The sequence below is a fragment of the Vicugna pacos genome, unplaced genomic scaffold (genome assembly GCF_048564905.1).
Source record: "Vicugna pacos unplaced genomic scaffold, VicPac4 scaffold_240, whole genome shotgun sequence".
In the NCBI taxonomy this organism is placed as follows: Eukaryota; Metazoa; Chordata; class Mammalia; order Artiodactyla; family Camelidae; genus Vicugna; species Vicugna pacos.
Window position 1 is genome coordinate 589 of NW_027328919.1, and position 22117 is coordinate 22705.

The 22117-nt window shown below is 54.6% G+C and overlaps 1 long non-coding RNA gene and 1 pseudogene across 1 annotated transcript; one reads left to right on the plus strand and one right to left on the minus strand.

The window, feature by feature from the left end:
* Positions 1-769: 769 nt before the first annotated feature.
* Positions 770-13346, minus strand: LOC140695482 (uncharacterized). Its single transcript, XR_012071163.1, has 2 exons — positions 11704-13346; positions 770-1031 (listed from the first exon to the last, which is right to left on the minus strand). It is a non-coding gene; the product is annotated as an uncharacterized lncRNA (long non-coding RNA).
* Positions 1052-3867, plus strand: LOC102541968 (olfactory receptor 9G19-like; annotated as a pseudogene).
* Positions 13347-22117: the final 8771 nt, after the last annotated feature.

The following is a 22117-nucleotide window of genomic DNA, read 5'->3' on the forward strand; positions in this document are numbered from 1 at the left end:
ATGGTGTGTAAGTAAGTTTTATCCTTGCCTCCACGCTATGTCTGGAGCTTGTTTCTCTTTTTCCATTTTTAAAATTTGTGCCATTTATCGTGCCCTGTGTCTAGCATTAAGATATCTTCAACCCATTTTTATTTGTAAAAGCATTGATAGAGATGCCATATATGTAGACATTCACATGTATGTCTATTTCATGTTTTAATACCTGTAGAGGAAAATGAGAGAGATTAGGGAAGAAATATATTTTGCAGTTTACATTCCCAATTGCAGTTCTGCAAGTGAGCTCAGCGTTTTCCCAGCTTGCACAAAAGCCATGCATTAAAGAATACAGTTGTAAAGTATATAGAACTGAATGATAGGTTACAGAGATGAAGAAATCATGAAGTTATACAGAATGCAACATGTAGTTTTAACTTCCAGTTTTCAAAGTGCAAAATCACATTGGTGATCTCATGTAAGTCTCACTGAACTAAGCAAGGTAGGTGAGGAAATAAAGTTTTAGAGGTTATAATTTTATTTAAAATTGACAGCAGCTGACTCAGATGAGAACCCGGGTCTATTGACTCCTGATCTTAAGCTGCCTCTAAGAATGTGCTGCATGAAAAAAGATCTTAGCCCCTGACAGCCTTGAAAGTCTAAGGTTTTGAAACGTTACTTATTCCAGTCTTCTTTTGCTTATTACGAATCATTTCTACTTTGATAATAAATGTAGCATTGGCATTTATTTTAAAGCTAAAAGTTGTAGATTCCATCCATCCATCAAACAGATAAGTTCCAAGAGAGCAATCCTTTATTTTTCTAGCTTACTTTTAAGTCTATCACTTAAAAAGAATATTTTCTTTCTCCCCAAGCATAAGAGATTTTGAAAGCCTTGGATCTAATAGCAGAAATGTTATATTCAAAACCCTGACAATTGTAATTTACTCCTTTTTGGATTGTGCTGGGTGGCTGGACGGTCCCTGTGGGTTGTGACATAGACAAGCAGAGATGGTGCTTCCTTCCTCCATTGCAGGCAGCAGTCCAGTCTCCTGCTTCTAATTTTGAAGGAAAGAAGATGGTTAGAGGTTGAATTCCATACATCCTGTATTAACAAACTGCCATAAACTTGGTGGCTTAAAGCAACAAAAATGTATTCCCTCACAGTTCTGGAAGTCAGAACTCAGTATCAGGGGCTAAAACCAAGGTGTTGGCAGGATCACACTCTACCCAGAGGCTCTACAGGAGAACCCTTCTCTTCCCTCTCAAGCTTTCTGTGGGGGCTGGCATTCCTCATGGTTGAGTCACCAAATCTCTGCGTCTGTGGTCATACTGCTTCCTTCTCTGGCGTCTGAAGTCAGAACTCCCTCTCCCTCCTGCTTACAGGGACATTTACAGTTGTATTCAGGGCTCACCCTGATAATATTCTTTTCTGAAAACTCTTATTTTTTAACTTAATAACTCTCTCCATTAAGTAACAGCCCTAGGTTCCAGGAATTAGGAAAATATGGACTTGAAAAAATACATGCACCCCAGTGTTCACAGCAGCATTGTTTAGCCATGGTGTGGAAACACCCTAAGTGCCCATCAACAGATGAATCGATAAAGATGTATACACATGCTCACGTGTGCGCATGCTCACACACACACACACACACACACACACACACACACACACAATGGACTACTACTCAACCATAAAAAAGAATGAAATTCTGCCATTTGTGGCAATGTAGATGGACCTAGAGAATATTATGCTTAGTGAACTAACTCAGACAGAGACATTCAAATACTGTATGAGATCACTTATATGTGGAATTTAAAAAATAATACAAGTGAATATATATGCAAAACAGAAATAGACTCACAGGTACAGGAAACAAGCTGGTGGTTACCAACAGGGAAAAGGAAGGAGGAGGGGCAAATTAGGGTTATGAGACTGAGATACAAATTACTACGTATAAAATAGATTATCAACAAGGATATATTATACAGCACAGAGAATTATAGCAAATGTCTTGTCATAACTTTAGATAGAGTACAAACTGTAAAAATACTGAATCACTATGTTGTACATCTTAAATTAATATAACTTTGTAAATCAACTGTACTTCAATTTAAAAAAAGAACTTGAATATCTTTATGGATCATATACAGCCTACCATATTCCCCTAAATCATTCAGTTTGGCCAGTTTATTTTATTTTATTTTATTTTATTTTATTTTAAACCTCTGATTCTATCAGCAATTCAACCACATTTTGAACACAATTACCCATGGATTAATATTTTTGCTTCCTTTCAGCATACATTTGAGTGTCATACTGGTGACTATGGTCTCAAATTCCTATAATATAAGAAACTCTATTCTCAAGTTACACATTTTTTTTGACTTTATGTATAGCTGTCTTCTTGACTTTGTGGAGAAAATATTGAATAAAATATAAGTGTTGTCTTCAAGAAAATTATAGTAAATGCACTTCGAAGGATATTCCAGAATATGGTTAGAATAATAAAAGTATGTTTCTCCATGTAATTCTCTAGTAAAGACAAAAGATTCAAGGATGTGAAGAGAAAACAAAGTCCCTTTTTCCTATCTTCCACATGGTCCCTAATCACCCTAAGTGCAAACAGAAGAGAAGATGAACAAGTCACCATCTCTCAAAAGGAGGACAATTAGATTAAAAATACATGTTTGACACATACTATGTTCTGTGCATAATGACTATATCTTTCAAGACAGCATAGAATAATCCTCAGTTATCTGACAAAAATGACACCCAGCTCAGTATAAACATGTCCTATAATGAACAATGTGTCTGCACATCAGTTGAGTTCTTCAGTGATCTACAATGACAGATGATGGGGAGCTGACATCGCTGTATCTTAAATCATGATTTGTTGACTAATCTTTTCACAGGAAGGAACCAAAGAGACCCAAAATCAGCGGACGAGAGAAACTTCACCACAGTGAAGGAGTTCATGCTTTTAGGGTTCACGACAGATCTCTGGTTACAGAGAGCTCTCTTTGGCATTTTCCTCATCATTTACATCTTCAGTCTCTTAGGGAATATCATCCTGATTTCTCTGATCTGTGCGGATTCTGAGCTCCATATGCCCATGTATTTATTCATTGGAAACTTTCATTCCTGGATCTCTGGTATGCTTTCGTCTATGCCCCCAAAATCCTGATAACCTGCATTTCTGATGACAAAAGCATCTCCTTTGCTGGCTGTGCAGCTCAGTTCTTCTTCTCAGCTGGTCTCACCTACAGTGAGTGTCATCTGTTGGTCGCCATGGCTTATGACCACTTTGTGGCCATCTCCAACCCCTCGCTTTATTCCCAGGTGATGTCCCCATGGTTATGTGCCAGTCTCATTGTAGCTTCATACTTTTGTGGCTTTCTGAACTCAGCCATCATCACCAGTGAAACATTTGCCCTGAGCTTCAGTGGGGACAACCTCATTGATGATTTTTTCTGTGATTTGCCTCCACTTGTCAAGTTGGCTAGTGATGTGGAGGAGAGTGACCAGGTGGTGCTCTATTTTATGCTTGCCTCCAATGTCATCACTCCCTCTGTGCTTATCCTGGCCTGCTATCTCTTCATCATTGCTGCCATCCTGAAGATCCGCCCCACCCAAGGCCACCTCAAGGCCTTCTCCACCTGTGGCTCTCACTTGACAGCTGTCACCTTGTACTATGGTTCCATTCTCTTCATTCACTCCCGGCCAAGTACTAGCTATGCCCTGGAAAGGGATAAAGTGGTGTTGGTGTTCTACATGGTGGTGATTCCCATGTTGAATCCCTTGATCTGCAGCTTAAGAATAAAGATGTTAAAGATGCCCTGAGGAAAACGATAGATAGAGCCGAGTTTCTCAAACAAAGGCTTTGGTAAACAAAGGATGTATTATTATTATTATTATTATTATTATTATTATTATTATTATTATTGTTGTTGTTGTTGTTGTTGTTGTTGTTGCTGCTGCTGCTGCTGTTGTTATTATTATTATTATTTTTTTAGGATAGTCTTTATGTCATTGATAAGAGCCTGTGGTCTCAGAAATAAATAAAATAAGCAACTGCTGGAAAACTGCTATGCATGCTAGATGGGAACAGTCTGTAGTACTACTGGGATTCTGGGGAAGTTGTAAGTGTAAGTTGTAAGTGTAAGTTGAAAGTGTTTTTTTTTTTCCAGTTTTTAATATTACTTGACAGTTTGTAAGCTGCTTGTAAGTATATAATATTTCAATCTCTTATATGGAATACTGATTCGAGTTATGGACTCACTGTCATGTTTAGGTGGATGAAATGGCTTGCTTCTAGTCAAGCAACTCATGGGTGAGGAGACAAGAAGCAAGCCCAGGGATTCTGGCTCCAGAGGCACATAGTTATTTGTTAGGAGGGAGAGGTACTTATGAGGTCATAAGTGAACTACCTACTGTAAAACGCCCTGCAAAATACATTTATATTTCTTTTCTTATCTTCACACTTTTGCTTGCTATGATACAAAGATTTCCTTGACAATGTATGTAGGAAAGAACAAACATCTTTATTTAGAGTCACTGAAGGATTCCAATAAAAGAATATTTTCACCAAGAATTAAAAGAACCAAGGACAAAAGAACTGCTGCATGAAGCAGACAGAAATGGACATATAGATAGAGATAGATGAGCAGAGAGACAGACTTCAAAAAGCTTTACATCGAAGAGAGAATTCAGAGTGAAACTCTGAGCTAAACCAATCATTGACACAAGGTCATATGAATGTTCGGATTTCTTTGTTCGGTTTATGTATGACTTAATGAAAAATGAAAGGATGCTTTATTTTGATGGATCACATTTCCTAATTCAAGTAGTCTTTATACTTACAGAACATGGAGTTTACCAAAATAAACAAGCCCTGGTGCTGATAAGCGGTACATCATTTTGCTAAGGCTGCTGTAACAAAACGCCGCAGGCTGGTGTCGTAAACAGAGGAACTGTACTCCTCACGGTTCTGGTGGCTAAAAGGCCAGGATGAGGGGCCGTCAGGGCCGATCTGTTTTGACGCCTCTCCCCGCTGCACACACACGGTCAGCTTCTGGCTTCATCCTCACGGGGTCTGTTTTCTGTACACAAGCATCCCTGGTATTTCTCCGTGTGTCCAAGTTTCCGATCTTTGTTTTTGTAAAGACACCACTGAGATGGGACTAGGGCTCCTCCTAACCACCTCATTTTAAGCCAGTTACCTTTGTGACGGCTCTGTCCCCAGATGCAGCCACCTCCCAGGCCACTGGAGGGTAGGGCTTTGACATGAGGATTTTGGAGGGTTACAACGGAGGCTGTAGCACCAAGGATTGATAGGGGGTTTCCTGAAAAGCAAGACAGGGCAGCATGGCCTGGACAGACAGAGGCGCATATGAAGGGAAAACCTTATAGCTCCCCAGATAATTCCTGGAAAAGCCTAATTGGCACAATTTGGGGTTCCTATTATCAGATACATGTGACCACATATACGATTACACTGTGACTTACGTCCATGTTGCGAGTCCACTTCTAAAGAAATGCTCCTCATTTCATCATATCCTAATGACTAGATTACTCCCATAATCCAAATGAACTTTAATTGTGTCTCTGGAGACTGAGGTGTCTGGTTCTGGGCTATTCTGTGGGAGGGGTCCCCAAGGGCTGCTGAGGAAATACATCTGTTGGGTCCAACAGAACAGGCCAAGGCATCAGAGGAGGGGGTAGAGCGTATCGCTTCCCGGAGTGTCCTTCCTGACCAAGGTAAGCAGCTGGCCTCAGGGGCAACTAAGTGGTTTGGCTTCTCTGTGATCTGAGTTGTGACCTCAGACATGACCCGGGGCGTCCACTTGAAGGAAGGTTTGTCCTGAGCAGTTGGAGCTCGGATAGAAGTAGATGATACTTCGGGGAAAACCTGCCTCAAATGATAAAAGTAATTACCCATTAATTAACTTAAGAAATATTAATTAAGTGCCAATTGGATGTTAGGAACAGTTTTCTACTTTGGGATTCAGCAGTCAACAAAAAGCAAAGAAATCTTTTTGGTCCGTGGTTAATGCATTCTAGTGGGGAAAAATATACAACTTAATAAACTAGAGTTAGAAGATGACTGTAAGTCTTGGGGAAAACAGAGCCGGGTCTGAGCAGAATAATAAAGATGGGGATGGTTGGTCAGAAGAGGATATGGACTTTAAAAGAGAGTGATAAGAATGGGCAGAAATGTCAGAAAATGACATTTGATTGGGACTTACGAGAGACGAGAGTGTGAGCCTGGCAAATATCTGGGGAAGAGTGTCTCAAGGGAAGACAGTTCAAGTATTTTGATGCTGGGGCAGGGCTGCTGCTTTTGAGAAATAGAAAGCAAGGCTGGAAGAGAGTGAAGGATGGGGGAGTCTTAGGAGATAAGAACTTGTAGGTAATAGAGGGTTTACTCATAGAGGAACTTGAGGCCACTGTATGGAATTTAACTTAGAATAAGTTGATAGATTTGTAGGGTTGTTTTAAGAGCAGGAGTGAAATGACTTACTTTCTGTTTGTGTGTTCGTAAAGGACCTCATGGACTACTGTACTATATATATAAAGTCCATAGAGACGTACACGCATGCATTACACACACCACACATCCCTACAGACAGACAGACTTAAGCCAAGCATGCCAAATAAAAATCCCTACATGACGTGAAGCAAACCAGACCCTTCAATAACCCAAGGACGCCCGGTCGACTAGAGATCCTTGGGGCCACAGGAGGACAGGTAAGCCGCATAGGCACACGGAGCACAATCCCAAGGCCCGAGGGGAGCGAGTGGTCCGCGAACCCCAGGGGACACTAGGGAATCCCCATGAGCCGCGGGGAACCGAGAGGCCCGCGACGGCTGGTCGACCTCAGGGGGGGGGGGATACGCTCGGCGATGCACAGGTGGAGACGACAGGGCTGCGACGGCTGGTCGTCCTCGGTAGGGGGATCCACTCGGAGATCCACAAGGGCGGAGGGGGCCGCGTAGCCCGCAGGACACAATGGGATCCAACGTGGCCGCGGGAGCGACTGGGACACGAACCACATGGGACACTCAGGGATCCCCCTCAGGGCCCGCTGGAGCCGTGTGGAGCCTCTGCTTCTGGTCGACCGCACGTCGACCCGGAAAAAGAAGGGGAAGGCGGCCTGCCTAGGGGCCGCGACCACCCACAGAGGCCCGTGCGCCGGTGGGTCGCCTCGGGCCGGCGAGGTTTCACAACGGGGCGCAGCCGGCACCGACACGGCGCGTGCCGGCTCGGACACCCCACAGGCGCCCGGGGGTTCCCGCCTCCCGCAGGGACGCGTTGGGGGCGCGCCAAACACGCGGCCACCGACCGTCCGCCGGGCCGCCGGGCGAGGCCCCACCCGACGCCCGCGGCGGCGGCGAGCCACGTGGCGCGGTGCCCCGGCCCCGGGGAGGCGGAGTCTGGGGGACGACGAGGGACGGACCCCCCGAGTCCCCACGGGCCCGACCGCCCCGACCCCAAGGCGGACGGGCGACTCCCCCCTAAGGGTCTTTAAACCTCCGCGCCGGGACGCGCTAGGTACCTGGAGAGGGCGAGGCGGGCGAGTCGTGGACGGCAGGACCCCCCGGCCCCAACCGTCGGCCACCGCCCCGACGCCGACCGCCACACTCCGGCCAACGACACGGGGCCACACCGGGCACCGGCCGGCCCCCGCCCCACCACCGGGTCCCACACCGCCAACGCGTGCCGGCGGCAACCGTATTACCCCGTTCCCCCCGCGTCCAGACAGACCCGCCCGCCCTCCTTCCCACCTCCACCCCCAAACCCCAAGGCCCTGCAGGGCCACCAACCCGCACCCGCGTTCCGGGGTTCCCCTTCTCGCCACGGGGGACGAGGGGGGCCCACGATGCGACGCGGAGCACAACGGGCGGGGCGCCTTGGGCGTGTGGGGCGGGAAGCGAGAGGCGAGAGGCGTGAGCCGGCCGGCAGGCCCGGCCGGGGAAAAGAGGCCCGAAGCTCGCTCGGGTGGGGGGGAAGCCGAGAGGCACGTGGCAAGGCGGGGCGGCGGGATCGGAGGAGCAGAGGGCCGACGACGACCCGTGGGGACCGGCCCAGGGCGGCGAGCAGCCGGAGGCGGCCGCGGCCGCGAGGAGCGGCCGGCGCCGGAAAGACGAGGGCGCGGCGTGCGGAGGGGGACTGGCACAGCCCACAGAGCCCTCGGACCCTCCTCTCGGCAAGTGGCGGGGAGGCCGGGCGGGGAGAGAGAGAGAGAGACACGGTCGCCGGAGGCGCCGCGGGCAGACGCGGCGTCGCCTCGGGACAGGAGGCCGTCCGGCCGAGACCACGGGTGGGGGGGCACGCGGTGCGCAGGAGGAGGAGGGGGCGGGCGGGGGGAGACGGGCGGGGAAGGGAGGCGAACGAGAGCCGCCCCACAAGCCGTCCCTTGCACGCCAACCCGCCACTGTTTCCCTCTCCCCTCCCCTCCGGGACGACCGCCGGCCCGGCCCGGTCCGGACCGGCCAGGCCACCCGCCCGCCCGGGCAGGCGGGGCAGGCCCGCCCGCGGCACACCTCCGGCCGCCCTCTCCTCCCTCTCCCGTCCGTCCGTCCGACCGTCCCGCGCCGCACGGGTGGGAAAAGCGAGCGAGCGAGCGAGCGAGCGAGCGGGCGGGGCGGGCGAAGGCGCTGGCCAGGCGCCCTCGCTTCGCTTCGCGCCGCTCTGCTGCGCACGCGCGTTAATGATCCTTCCGCAGGCTCACCTAACGGAAACCTTGTTACGACTTTGACTTCCTCCCGATAGTCAAGTTCGACCGTCTTCTCGGCGCTCCGCCAGGGCCGTGGGCCCACCCCGGCGGGGCCGATCCGAGGGCCTCCCAAGGGCAGGGACTTCATCAACGCAAGCTTATGACCCGCACTTCCTGGGAATTCCTCGTTCCTGGGGAAGAGTTGCAATCCCCGATCCCCATCACGAATGGGGTTCAACGGGCTACCCGCGCCTGCCGGCGTAGGGTAGGCGCACGCTGAGCCAGTCAGTGTAGCGCGCGTGCAGCCCCGGACACCTAAGGGCATCACAGACCTGTTGTTGCTCAAGCTCGCCTGGCTGAACGCCACTTGTCCCTCTGAGAAGTTGGGGGACGCCGACCGCTCGGGGGTCGCGTAACGAGTTAGCATGCCAGAGTCTCGCTCGTTGTCGGAATTAACCGGACAAATCGCTCCACCGACTAAGAAGGGCCATGCACCGCCACCCACGGACCCGAGAAAGAGCCAGCAGTCTGTCAATCCTGTCCGTGTCCGGGCCGGGCGAGGGTTCCCGTGTTGAGTTCAATTAAGCCGCAGGCTCCACTCCTGCCGGTGCCCTTCCGTCAATTCCTTCAAGTGTCAGCTTTGCAACCATACTCCCCCCGCAACCCAAAGGCTTTGGTTTCCCGGAAGCTGCCCGGCGGGTCATGGGACTAACGCCGCCGCCTCGCCAGCCGGCATCGTTTATGGTCGGAACCACGACGGTATCCGACCGTCTTCGAACCTCCGGACTTTCGTTCTTGATTAACGGAAACATTCTTGGCAAATGCTTTCGCTCTGGTCCGTCTTGCGCCGGTCCAAGAATTTCACCTCTAGCGGCGCGATACGAATGCCCCCGGCCGTCCCTCTTAATCACGGCCTCAGTTCCGGAAACCAACAGAATAGAACCGCGGTCCTATTCCATTCTTCCTAGCTGCGGTATCCAGGCGGCTCGGGCCTGCTTTGAACACGCTCATTGTTTCCAAGTAAACGCTACGGGCCCCGCGGGACACTCGCCTAAGAGCATCGAGGGGGCGCCGGGAGGCGAGGGGCGGGGACGGCCGGCGGCTCGCCTCGCGGCGGAACGCCCGCCCGCCCGCCCGCTCGCTCCCAAGAGCCAACTCCGAGCTTTCCAGCCGCAGCAACTTTCGTATACGCTCTTGGAGCTGGAATTACCGCGGCTGCTGGCACCAGACTTGCCCTCCAACGGATGCTCGCCAAAGGAGTTCCAGTGGACTCATTCCAATTACAGGGCCTCGAAAGAGTCCTGTAGGGTTTGCCGTCACTACCTCCCCGGGTCGGGAGTGGGTAATTGGCGCGCCTGCTGCCTTCCTTGGATGTGGTAGCCGTTTCTCAGGCTCCCTCTCCGGAATCGAACCCTGATTCCCCGTCACCCGTGGTCACCATGGTAGGCACGGCGACTACCATCCAAAGTTGATAGGGCAGACGTTCCAATGGGTCGTCGCCGCCGCCACGGGGGGCGTGCGATCGATCGATCGATCGGCCCGAGGTTCTCTAGAGTCACCAAAGCCGCCGGCGCCCGCCCCCCACCCCCGTCCGGGGCCGGGGGGAGGCTGACCGGGTTGGTTTTGATCTGATAAATGCACGCATCCCCCCCGCGAAGGGGGTCAGCGCCCGTCGGCATGTATTAGCTCTAGAATTACCACAGTTAGCCAAGTAGGAGAGGAGCGAGCGACCGAAGGAACCATAACTGATTGACTGAGCCATTCGCAGTTTCACTGTACCGGCCCGTGCGTACTTAGGCATGCACGGCTTCGTCTTCGAGACAAGCATATGCTACTTACTGGCAGGATCAACCAGGTAGGCGAGGTAGGCGAGACCGCGCGCGCGCACACGCGCGCGCACGCCCAGGGGTGGGGGAGCGCGCGGCGCGGCGGGGCGGAAACGGGACCGTCCGTGCCGGACGCGGGGTGCGCGAGACGCCAGCGGGGGCGCGGGGCGCGGCGCGAGGGGAGGTGGCGGAGGACGGAGCCGGCCCCGAAGGCCCCCCGAGCCGCCACCGCGGCGAGGGGGCCGACCGCCACGGGCCCGGGGACGCAGACAGCGCAAGGCCGCGGCGCGGAGGGAAGCGTAACGCGCCGTGGCGCGGCCCCAAGGGACGGGCGGACGGGGGAAGAGGACGGACGGACGGACGGAGAGAGGACAGGACGAGCGAGGAAGCAGCGGCCTGGAAGCCGGCAAGCAGGAGAGGAGGGCCGTGGAGCCACCGCCAGGGGCCCGCGCCAGCAACGCAGACGCGAGTCGGCCGCCGGGGTGCGACACGGGGTCTCAGCGCCACAGGCCCTCCGGCACGGGGGCGGCCCCGCGGCACCCAAGGCGCCGACTGGCTCTCTCCTCGGCACCCCACGGCACCCTCACGGGGGCTCAGGGCCACCCTCGCCCTCGCCCGACACCGCAGAGCCTCAGAACGGCCCACCGCAAGGCTCTCCCGCCGCACGGGCCGGCGCTGCCCTGCCCCGACGCACACCCAAACGTTCGTGCCGTGCCGTGCTGAAGCACCCCGCCTACCCCGGCGGGTCCGACGACGCTTCACCCGGGGCCACCTCCAGTGGAGGGACAGCACCCACACGCGGTGAGGCCACGTTCTGGTCCAGGGCGCGGGGTCGGCGGGGGAAGGCTCGGCGCGGGTGGCCATCGGTCCGGGCAGGGGAGGGCCGCCGACGACGGGGAGGGGCCGCTCGCGCGCAAGAGCGACGGACGCAGCAGGGGTGGGGGGTGTGGGCGGGCACCAGCCCAGGGAAGAGGAAATCCCGAGACACGACCGGGCCGCCGGGGAAACAACCGCAGGATCCCACCGCCCCCACACGTGGGGGCGGCCCCACGACGCCCAGGACGCCGGCCGGCCTCCGCCAACCCTCGGCGGTTCGTCCCACACCCCGGCCCCGCCGCCGGGACTCGCGCGCAGCAGGCTAACCCCCAACTCGAGAGGATAGCCCCTTCCGCTCGCTCACTCGTCCGTCTGTCTCGTCTGTCCGTCCACCACGCCACATCATCCAGCTTCGTCTGGCTCGCCCCCAGGCCTCGCGGCCCGGGGAAACGCTCCCGAGCGAGGCGGCCCGACCCGTAGCCCACGCATCGCCACCGGTGGCTGCGCCTCGGGACCAGAACAGGTGGGGTGGCTCCTCGCGGCGGGGAGACGGGGGGGGCACAGAGTCGGGGTGGACCGCCTTCCCCCTCCCCCACGGCACGCGCCGGTGAGGCAAAGGCCGCGCGCACACACGGCCCCGCGCCAGACGCCGGGCCCGTCCCGGCAGAACCCTCCCCCGACTCGGAGGGGGGAGGCGCGCGCCACAGCAGGCAGAGAGCAGCACACGGCCCCACCGCGGGGCCCGCGCAACCCACACGCCAAAGCGACGGGGCCCTGCCCACACGCTGTGGCAGTCACCCCCGTGGTGACTGCACGCTCTGGATGGAGGAGCGGCGGCTGGGGGTTGTCCGGTACCCCAAGGCTCCCCTCTCGGATCGCTAGAGAAGGCTTCCTCTCACCGAGGGCACATCGCCCCCTACCCAGCGTGCCCCCTTCAGGCCTACGGCAGTCCGCCAAGGTGGACGCCAGCGCTCGGCTGGGCGGGAGGGGTCTGCGGGAGGGGTAAGCGGTGGGCCGAAAAGCGAGCGTTCGCGGTCGGGACCGGGGAAAGCCCGTGCCGCCTCGCGAGGAGGCGCACCCAAGACCGCGTGGGGACGAGACACACGCGCGCCCACAACGGCCCATCACCCGGCCCCAGCACGTTCGCTCCCACGCCCGGGCGCGAACCCCGCAGAGGGGGACCCACCCGGCGTGCGCCCGGCCACATCAGTCCCCCACGGTACGGCGTGAGGGCGACGATCAGGAGGCGGCCCGGGCCCCACCGCGGGTGGGGAGCGGCCACGCCTCGCTTACCATCTCGACCCCTCCGCGCTCCTCAAGAGTCGCTCGGGACACACGACCACCACAGGGGTTACCCGAGAGGACTCGCTGGGGACCGGGAGCGATGCCACCGCTCGGCCTCGGGCACCTGAGGGACAACCTGGAGCGCTCCAGGGGCACCACAGAGGGCCAAGGCGAGACACACGCTCACACCCCGACCAGGGGATAACGTGGCGTGGCGGCGGGGCAGCCCTCCCCCACTGCGGGGGAGGGCCCCTCGCGAGACAAGACGCCGAGCAGGCCAGGAGGCGAGAGTGTCTGCCGCGTCACAAGACCCCGGCCCCGCCAACACCACAAGGCACGGGAGACCGAGGTCGGGCCGGAGTCCGCACCCCTTCCTTGCCCCGCCACCCACGGGCGGCGGAGGAGAGGCGAGGGGCCCGCAGGCAGAGCGAGAAGAAAGGCCACGTTTACCATGAACGTCCCGCCCCTCGTCTGGCGCGGCTTAGGCCCGGCCCGGGAGAGCATGACACCACCGCATCAGTCAGGTGAGCGAGCGAGCGAGCCATGGGGCAGGGAAGCCCCACAGGGGAGGGCGCGGCGAGGACAACCACCAGAGGGGGCCTGCTTCAGCCTCACCAGGCGCCACCCACTCCTCGGTCCTCTCCAAGGAGAGCGGCCAACGACCCCAGGCGGAGAATGCCTGACACGCGGCACGGAGCGTATGAGGGTGGGCTCGTGCCAGCCACCACCGGGTGCCTGCGACGGGGAGCACACAGGGTATAAAAGACCCACGTCGCCACCTCACCCCACCGCCCTCGGGCCACCGGAGTCCGGAGGCCGCACCACGGGCCACGTCAGCCGGACGCACACACGAGAGCCGGCGCGCAGGCCCGGGCGGGCGGCTCGAGTGTCAGAAGCAGAATCGGATGCTGCCAGGCCAGGCCTCACGCAGAGAAAAAGCCCAGAACCCCACACGCGTCCGGAGACCCAACAATCGGTGACAGACACCGAGGAAGACCGTGTCACCACCTATCTGCTGGCACAAAATGCCCGACACGACAGAAAAAATGACAGCGCCCGGAAACGGGTCGGGTCCACGATTTGCAGGGGGGGGGCCCGGATCTCGGTCCGGCCACCTGCCCCCAACCCTACCCCCATTAATGGCAGACCCGAAGCTCTCGGGGGCCATCTGATCGACCGTCGGGGGGGGGGTGGTAGGGGGAGGGGCGAGGGGAGGGGTTTAGGGGGAGGGGCGAGGGAGGGTTTAGGGGGAGGGGCGAGGGGAGGGGTTGAGGAGGAGGAGGAGGAAGAGGAAGAGGAGGAGGAGGAGGAGGAGGAGGAGGAGGAGCAGTGGGAATGGGAAGGGACGAGAGGGAGACGGGATCGGGATCGGGCCGGGGACGCCCTGCCCGTTTCTCGCCCGCGTGGCCGGGGACTTGGGGAGATGCCACAGAGGCGCCTCCGACGAGAGGGCCCCCCCACGAGGGGCCGCTCCCGAGCACCGGGCCCCGGGCCCCGGGCCGGGGAAAGCCTGCCTCCCCCACATCCCTCGCAGGACGCCCCCGTGCCGGTCCCCGAGTCCGGATGAAGTCTCGGTCCCTCAAATGCCACCGGAACCCACGCGGGCAGGCTTACGGGCCGGGGGGCGCCCTCCCTGGCCTCCCGCGCCAACAGGGGCCGGCCCAGCCACGTCTCCGGATCCATCGGGACTCAGAAAACATTTCATCCAAGGAGGCGCCTCCGACGACCGACCGGGAACCCCAGCGCGCCAATCCCCGGCCTCACCGCACTGGGCCCGGGCCGCTCCTCGCCTCAGGAGCAGTCGTCCAAGGGACGCAGACGAGGGCCGGACCACCTAGCCGCCGGCGGCCCGGGCGCGGGACACCCTGTCCCTTTCCCCCGCGGCGGCATGGCGCAGGCCGCGTCCGATCGGCTCGGGTCGGTCCCCGCGGCTGGAGGGGCACAGGCGGATGCTGTTCGACCAGGCCAGGCCACACGGCTTCCCCCAACACACGAGATCCTGGGAGCGCGGAGACAGTCACCCCCTCATCGGCCTGCGAGTCCAATCTGTGCCGAGAGCAGGACGCGCCCGCGGCTCAGCGCCACGGGGACTGTCACCGCCGGTGTTTTGGAGGCCAGAAAAGACTGGGATAACATAAGCCAAAATATTGCAAGGTAAAGAAACACTGCCCACTAAGAATACTACACCTGTCCACAAAAGAAAAAAGAAAGAAAAAAGAAAAAGAGAGAAAAACTGCAAGACAAACAGAAAGTTCAAAAATGACAGCAGTAAGTCATTCTTGATCAAACATTATTTTAGCTGTAAATGGGCTAAACTCCCTAATAAAAAGATACATAGTGGCTGAACGGATTAAAAAGCCAAGATCCACCTATATGCTGTCTGCAAGAATTCATCTTAGATTTAAGGACACACATAGGCTGAAAGTAAAGTGAAGGTAAAAGATATTCCATGAAAATGGTGACCGAAACAAAGCAGGAGTGGCTATTATACTTGTCCCAGACAAATGTGACGTTTAGCCAAAAATGCGACAAAAAAAATGTGTTATGTAATTATAAACATGTCAGTTCACTAGGAAGTTATAACAATTGCAACTACTTATACACATCTAATAGCAGATCGTCTAAATATGTGACGCAAACATTGACAGACCTGAAAGGAGAAATTTAATGCAGTACAATAGTTAGCATCTCTCTATCTGATTATCAACAGCGGATAGCACATTGAGACAGAAATCAATAAACAACCACTGGACCTAAACAACACTTTAGACAAATGGACCTAACAGACATACACAGAACTTTTCATCCAGTTGCAGAATAATTCACACTCTTTTCAAGTGAAAACAAAACATTCTCCAGGATACATCACATGTTATGTCACAAATTGAAGAAGATTGACATCATACCAAGAATCTTTTGTTGCACCATGAAATGAAACTAGAAATCAATTACAGCACAAAATTAAAAAACTCCACAAATACGAGGAAACTAACTAACACAATCTCAAAAACCACTGGGTCAAAGGCAAAATCAAGAGAACTGCCGATAATAAAATTTGAATTTGAGAAGTCATAACTCACCTCTTCTCTCTAAGACTTTTAGATAAAACTAGACTCATCACAAGGCGGATGTCTGTTACTTAGGACTTATGAACTGTGACTAATGGCAAATGATACCTCTACATGGAACAGAACACCTCTCATGTGAAACATTTTACTAAGTGCTTAGGAGTATTGATTTTTAAACTGAGGTCATGTTTAAAGTGTTCTGTATAGAAATCAGTGAATTAATTGTCAATGTCTATTACTCACTTCAATCACAGAGAATTCAGATGCCCAGCCCTGCACATGACTGAAGAGGATTCACGCAGATCTTGGGGCTAGCAGGTGCAGATTCTCTAATAACTACACACCTCAGATGTCCATTACCAGACGTGTGGACAAAGTCAGCATCACAAGAGACAAGCACCACTCGGAGGGTTGGAATACTCAGATTTATTACACTGGCGGGCTCAGAGGGGCTTCTGCTCTGAAGCTCTGAGCACCTCCAAACCTTGTGCATTAGGTTTTGTAGAGTTAATTGCAAGCATGGGGCTATAGCCAGTAAGGTGTGAACAGCAAAAGCAGGGAATCAGTACACTGGAATTTATCTATTAGGAACAGATCATGCTACTTTTGGGAGCCCATGATTGGGTTAACAAATTGTAACAGACCCCAGCCATTCGTCTCCTTAAAGAAGAGCAAATGTGCTTAGTTGACTGCCTTGCAACCAGGCACCTGTGCATCCGCACGCCAGTCTCCTGGCCATAAAAAGCAGAGACAATGCCTTGCTTGCATAGTTGAGGTTTTAGATAGAACTCTGCTCATTGCAAAGCAACCACCCAGGCCCTCACCTATAAACCCTGGGTGTCTCTGCTGTTAGATAGTCTTCTTTGCCCAAAACAAGGAGCTGGCTGGGCTGGTGGTCTTTTCTAACATATCTATAGGGATATATCTTGTTCCCCTCTTCCCATGACTTCCCCGAAGATAAACAAAGCCTTTGTACTCACTGTGATTTCTACAATCTCAATCCCACCCTGTCTTTCCTTAAATTCCTGCATTCCATCACACAACTGTTAGTGATTTTTCCTTTGATTGTACACAATAAATGTGGGGGCATTTGAGAGGCTCGTGGAGTTGGCTCCCGACTCCCTCTCCCTCTCTTGACTTTTTCCACAGAGTCTTGAGTAATTCATTCCGTCTCAGTGGGACTTCTGCTGGCCAGAACCCAGTTACTGGCACTTGTTGGGCTAGGACTTATGCGTTAACTTGTTAGCCCAGTAAACCAACACTTACTAAACTTCAGACTTATGAGTTAGCCCAGCAGTACTTAGATCAGTAAACTGACACTTATTACACTTAGATTTAAGGGTTATCTTGTTAGTCCAGCCTGGCTTTTCCTTCTCATTATGAGAAAATGTCGATCGTGGCAGTATTTTGCCTTGAAAATGAGATAAGCTAAGAAGCACATTTTAAATATAAAATATTTTAAGTACAAAATAAGTAGTTGTATTCCTTTAAAGGCAGGAAATTAAAAGCATAATAAACTCTGACTTTGACACACTTAAAATAGAAAAGTCAACATAATGTGTTTTCATACACCTCTTTCCCCGTGTCAGTAACTTCTCAGCCCCCTTCACGTTACTCCCGAGTCCCCGCCAGTGACCTGTGGTGTTTACCTCCGACCACACGGGGAAGGGGGGCCCAGGCAGTGAGAACGAGGGGCGCGAACCCTCACCCCGTCCCAGCAGCTGAGGACAACGGCCGAAGCGGGTCCGCCGGCGCGCCCGTCCCCTCCCTCCTGGACTGGGAACCCAGCTCGGCCAGGTCCACACACACCCCGGTGTGAAGCTGGCTTAGCATGCGGGGAAACCGGCATCACCTCAGACAGCGAGCGAGGAGCGTCCTCCTCCTGCAGGAACGAGGGCCCCGCGGTCCCGAAGCCGCCGTGGCGCCGCCCGCTCCGCCCCGAGGAAAAGGAGCGTCGCCCTCAGGGAGGACGCCGACCACGGCTGTCGCGGAATGCGCATGCGCCCCACCACCTAAGCCCTGTTGGCTTCGCGCGCCCCCTGCAGATCCTTGGGAGCAGTGCTGGATGTTCAGAACTCACCGGAGAACACATGACCCGTCCCAGCCATGACGCTAAATCACTGGGAATCTCAGTGCCCTGGTCTCTTTGTTAATGTCACTGGTGATGCTCTGATCCAGCCGTGTCTGCTCTCTTGCCTGGATCATGCCTCACTCCTTGGAACCACGCCTGGATCAGATGCAGAAGAGTCTCAAATCCCATATTTAGAGATGATCAGGGTTGGTCTGGAATCCAAACCCAAATCTCTCAACTCCCTGGGGTCCTCTGAGGAGCGTGGCTTTCTCAGAACCGTCTGTTCCATGTCAGGAGCAGACCAAGCCTCAGGTAGCTTAGAAGGAATGTCATGCAGCCCATGCTTTGGACAGTTCTCAGTCCTGACCTGCATCATCTTGAGACCCTTTTGTAATTCCTAACACCCTGTTTTCTCATACCTGTATTGATGGTTATTGATGGCTAACTGAAATGTTGTTCTTATAATGCAGAGGTGCTATTGTTCTTCAGATAACAGAATATTTTGAAGGGAGCAATTATTTATCACTCCCCCTAATTAAACATACTTTTAAAGCTAGAAATTTTTCAGGCGGGCAATCAGGTCCTCTTCTTGTACCAGTTGCTGTGGTGCTGGGATTATCTGGTCTGAGCTCCAGATCCTGATCCTTCTGGTGGCTTATGGTGATACCCGTGTGAACATGTTTCTCCTTGTGCATCTGTGTGGAAAGGGGACAGCCCTGTTCCCAGATGGGACAGTTTCATGCTGACGCTCAAAGCAAGCACAAAAAAGAATCACAGAGTCCCCAGTACCAGCTCTCCCAGGTAGAAACGCCACCTCCATCACAGTGTTCCTGTGCTCCCATCAGGCCTTCCCTGCTCCCAGCAGGTCCTGCATGAGCAGTGTGACAGGTGAGTGCCTGTCCCAGCACAGCATGGTGGTGACAATCCCACCTTAATCTGTTTACCTTTGGAAGTTCCCACACCTCTCTGAGCTTCACTTTGCTCTTCTCAAAGACAGGGTTGTATAGGCATGGACCCCACAGGGTTATGGGAGGAAGTCATGGTACATGCTCACCTGGCCGCTGGCTCTGCAGAAAGGGCTACTGGGCGTGCTGTGTGTCTTCACATTCATCCTTCTCTCTCCCCAGTGAAAATACTCTCAGCCTCATCCTTCCCCGGCCTGTGGCCTTTCTGCATTTGCAAAAGAACATGCCACAGCACTTTAACCATGATGCCCTCACAGCCTCTTCTAGACGTGGTGCACCTCCCATATTCACCCGCACAGATGAATCACAGGACAAACTAAAGCTGTAGGTGGTCTTTGGATCCACAACAGGGGCTGCTGTCTCCTCAGAACAAAGTAGGTTCGGGGGCTGTACTGGGGAAAGACGGACAGAACCTGGAGCTCACACATCTATTAATTCCCCTGAAGAAGAAAATGAGTCACAAAGCGCTGTGGGTGGGGTCCCAGCCTCCCTGGGATTCAGAGGACTGTTGGACTGAGCTGATCCCTGAGAGACCCATCCCCCCAACAGCCCCATCTCCCTCACCTGCTCTCTCTACATGCACCTCCATGACCTCCATAGCTGGGGGCCAGAGCAGGAGGAGTGGGGAGCAACCCACTCACAAAAGTGCCTTCAGCCCAGTCCTGAAGCTCCTGTGCGTGGAGGATGGGGTAGGCTGTGCCCATGGCCTTGGAGAGAAGGGTGTCGGTAGGACCACACTCACAGCGGGTCCCTGTCAGGCCTACTGCATGACCAGCCCTCCCGCTACAAGGACGGCTGTCACAGGGGTGGAAGTGGGCTGAGGCCACCACCTGGGTCCAAGAGCCAAAGAAGGGAGTGTGAGAGCTCAGCATGGATGAAAGGCCAGGCCTCTGACTCTAGTTCATGCAGAAACCTCCCATGCCCTTTCCAGTACCTTGGGACCCTAGCGGCATCAGTACCTGCAGCTCACCTGGCAGCCCTGCACAGTTGGCCTACACTCCACAAGCCACACGCTACAAGATACAGTTCCCTCCAACATGATGCACCTGCCCCACCTTTTCCGGGTCATCGTGAACCTTCTAGCACCCACTGAGGCAGGGCCAGAGGGTAGGAGGCCTGCAGGCAGGGGGAGCTGTCTGAGTTGGGGTTCAGAGGCTGTGTGTCCCTTTTGAAGGCAGCAGAGCTTTCTTTGGGGGGAAGACACAGGGAAAGTCAGTTCTGTGGGTGAACCTTTCTCTTTACCCTCCTCTTGTGCCAACCCCACACCTGAAAATTTGCTGGAGAGCCAGAGGAAGGGTCAACTTAGGGCCTGGAGACAACCCCTCTCTGTTTTTACCAGCACCCCTGGCGCCGCAGCCAGCGTCACCGCCACCAGCTGCTCCAGTAGTGGCACAAGCAGCATCTGCCCCAGTGGGGGCGCACTCTGAGGCGGAGCAACGGGGCCCGTCCACTCAGCATTCCATCTCCAGCCTCAAAACTGGAGACAGAGCCAGCTCCAGCCCCAGGGCCCCTCTGCCCCTGATACATGACCAGGAGGAAGGGGACAAGTAAGGAGCAGTCTGAACTCACAGCCTCCCCACAAGGCTGGCGGCAGAACTGCTGACTCTCCTGGATGTGCTGGTGGGTGGGCTCTCATGGGGGTGCTGGAGCAGGGCTTCCCTTTGAAATAAGCTGTCCCACCCCATCCTTTCCAGGATCCAGACTTCTGGGACCAGAATCCAAGACCGCAGCTCCACCGCTAATCAACCATGTGACCGGGGCAACTCTCTCAAACCCAAGCCTTCTCTGTCCACCTTCAGAGGTGGAGGATAACAGGATGTTCCGCACAGAGTGTATGTGTAGATTAAATAGGTAGAACAGAAAGAAGAGCGGGTGGGGCCTGGCCCATTGGTTGCGGGGGGGGGGGGAGGTCACCCTGTGCAACCAGGTCCAAGGGTCACCCAGAAATATGCCCAGAGGTTCAGCTGCCCTAGCACTTATCACATAGTTGATGTGCACTTAAACACAGGGAGAGAAACAAACAGCCTGAGTGTAGCTGCCACTGGGGAGCATGCATCTGGGGAGTCAGACCAGAATGTGATCAGGATGGTGGAAGATGCCCCCTGGGGTTGAGCAGAGTGGAGCTGCCCTCCGGAGCCTGGAGTTAGTGAGGTTGGGCTTGTGGAAATTCCCCTCTCCTTTACCCATCAATGCTGGGTCCTGTGGGTACTGAGTCCCACAATCGGTGTGGTGCTGGTGCCCTCAGCACAGAGAAAAACCCAGGCTTCAGCCATGTCCTCTACTTCCTGGACTCCCACTCTGGTGACCCCCACCTGGGATGCAGAGATGAGGTATCGCTGATCATGTGATGTTCCCTCTGCTCCGGGAGGTGTTGAAGAAAGTGGTTCCCTCTCAATGTCTGGGATTCACCCAGTCCCAGAAAAACAGCCCTGGCAATGAGCACATGGCACCACCATCCATGCCACTATCACTCAGCTGAACAGTGTGGCCAACTGCATCATCACCCCTACCACAAGGACTGAGTGTGGTGGCCCAGGAGCAAGCCTGGGTGGTGGAGCACTGGGTCAAGGCGGCCAGGGTATGGGATGGACCATCCAGTGGAGCCTGTCTCTGGAATCTCGGGAATGGCCTCTTCTCCTCTGCCTGCTTTCTGGATGGAAGTCTGCGATCCAGGCCCCTGCACAGTCCCAGGTCCATCCTGCCGGGGCCGTGCTGACCTTGACTCCCAGCTCTCAGTGGGTGGATGCTTCCTACCTGTCTCCTTCCTCGGGCTGAGCTAACTTCATTCCTGTGGATTTTCAACATCCTGCTGTCTGTCTTACGTATTGTGTGCCTTCTAGGTCCTCCCTGGGCTCTCTGGGGGTGTGTCTCATCCAGGGCAAATTGAGACAGTGAGGGGACTAAAGCAAGAGCAAGCAGGGCAGCAGCTTCCCACCTCCAAGCCTGCTATGTTCCCCTCCCCAAGGGTTCCAGTCCTCAGGAAATTTTGCTCCCTGAATGCAGTCCTCTCTGCTCTGCCTCAAATCACTCTCCGAAGGAGACATGGGGCAGTTTCTACGTGGGTGGGTGTCTCTCCACAGGAAGTTCAAAGTCAACGTGGGGTCACTTATTTGTCTGCCATCCCCAACCCCAGGCAGCTGGCACCTCCTGGGGGAAACAAATTTGACAGGCATGATCTGGGTTGGGGGCCAAGTCTCTAAGCCCCCTTGGGAAATAGGCCATCATTCCTACTGCTTTAGGAATTTATTTTCTTAAACGCCCCAGGGGCTGCAGTCAAATTGGAGAATTTCTAGTGTTCTCTTTATACCAACAGAGCCCTGCCCAGCTGAAACTCAAACTGGTGAAAACAGATCTTCTCAGTAGAAATGGAAATGGAGGCCCCAGGTGACC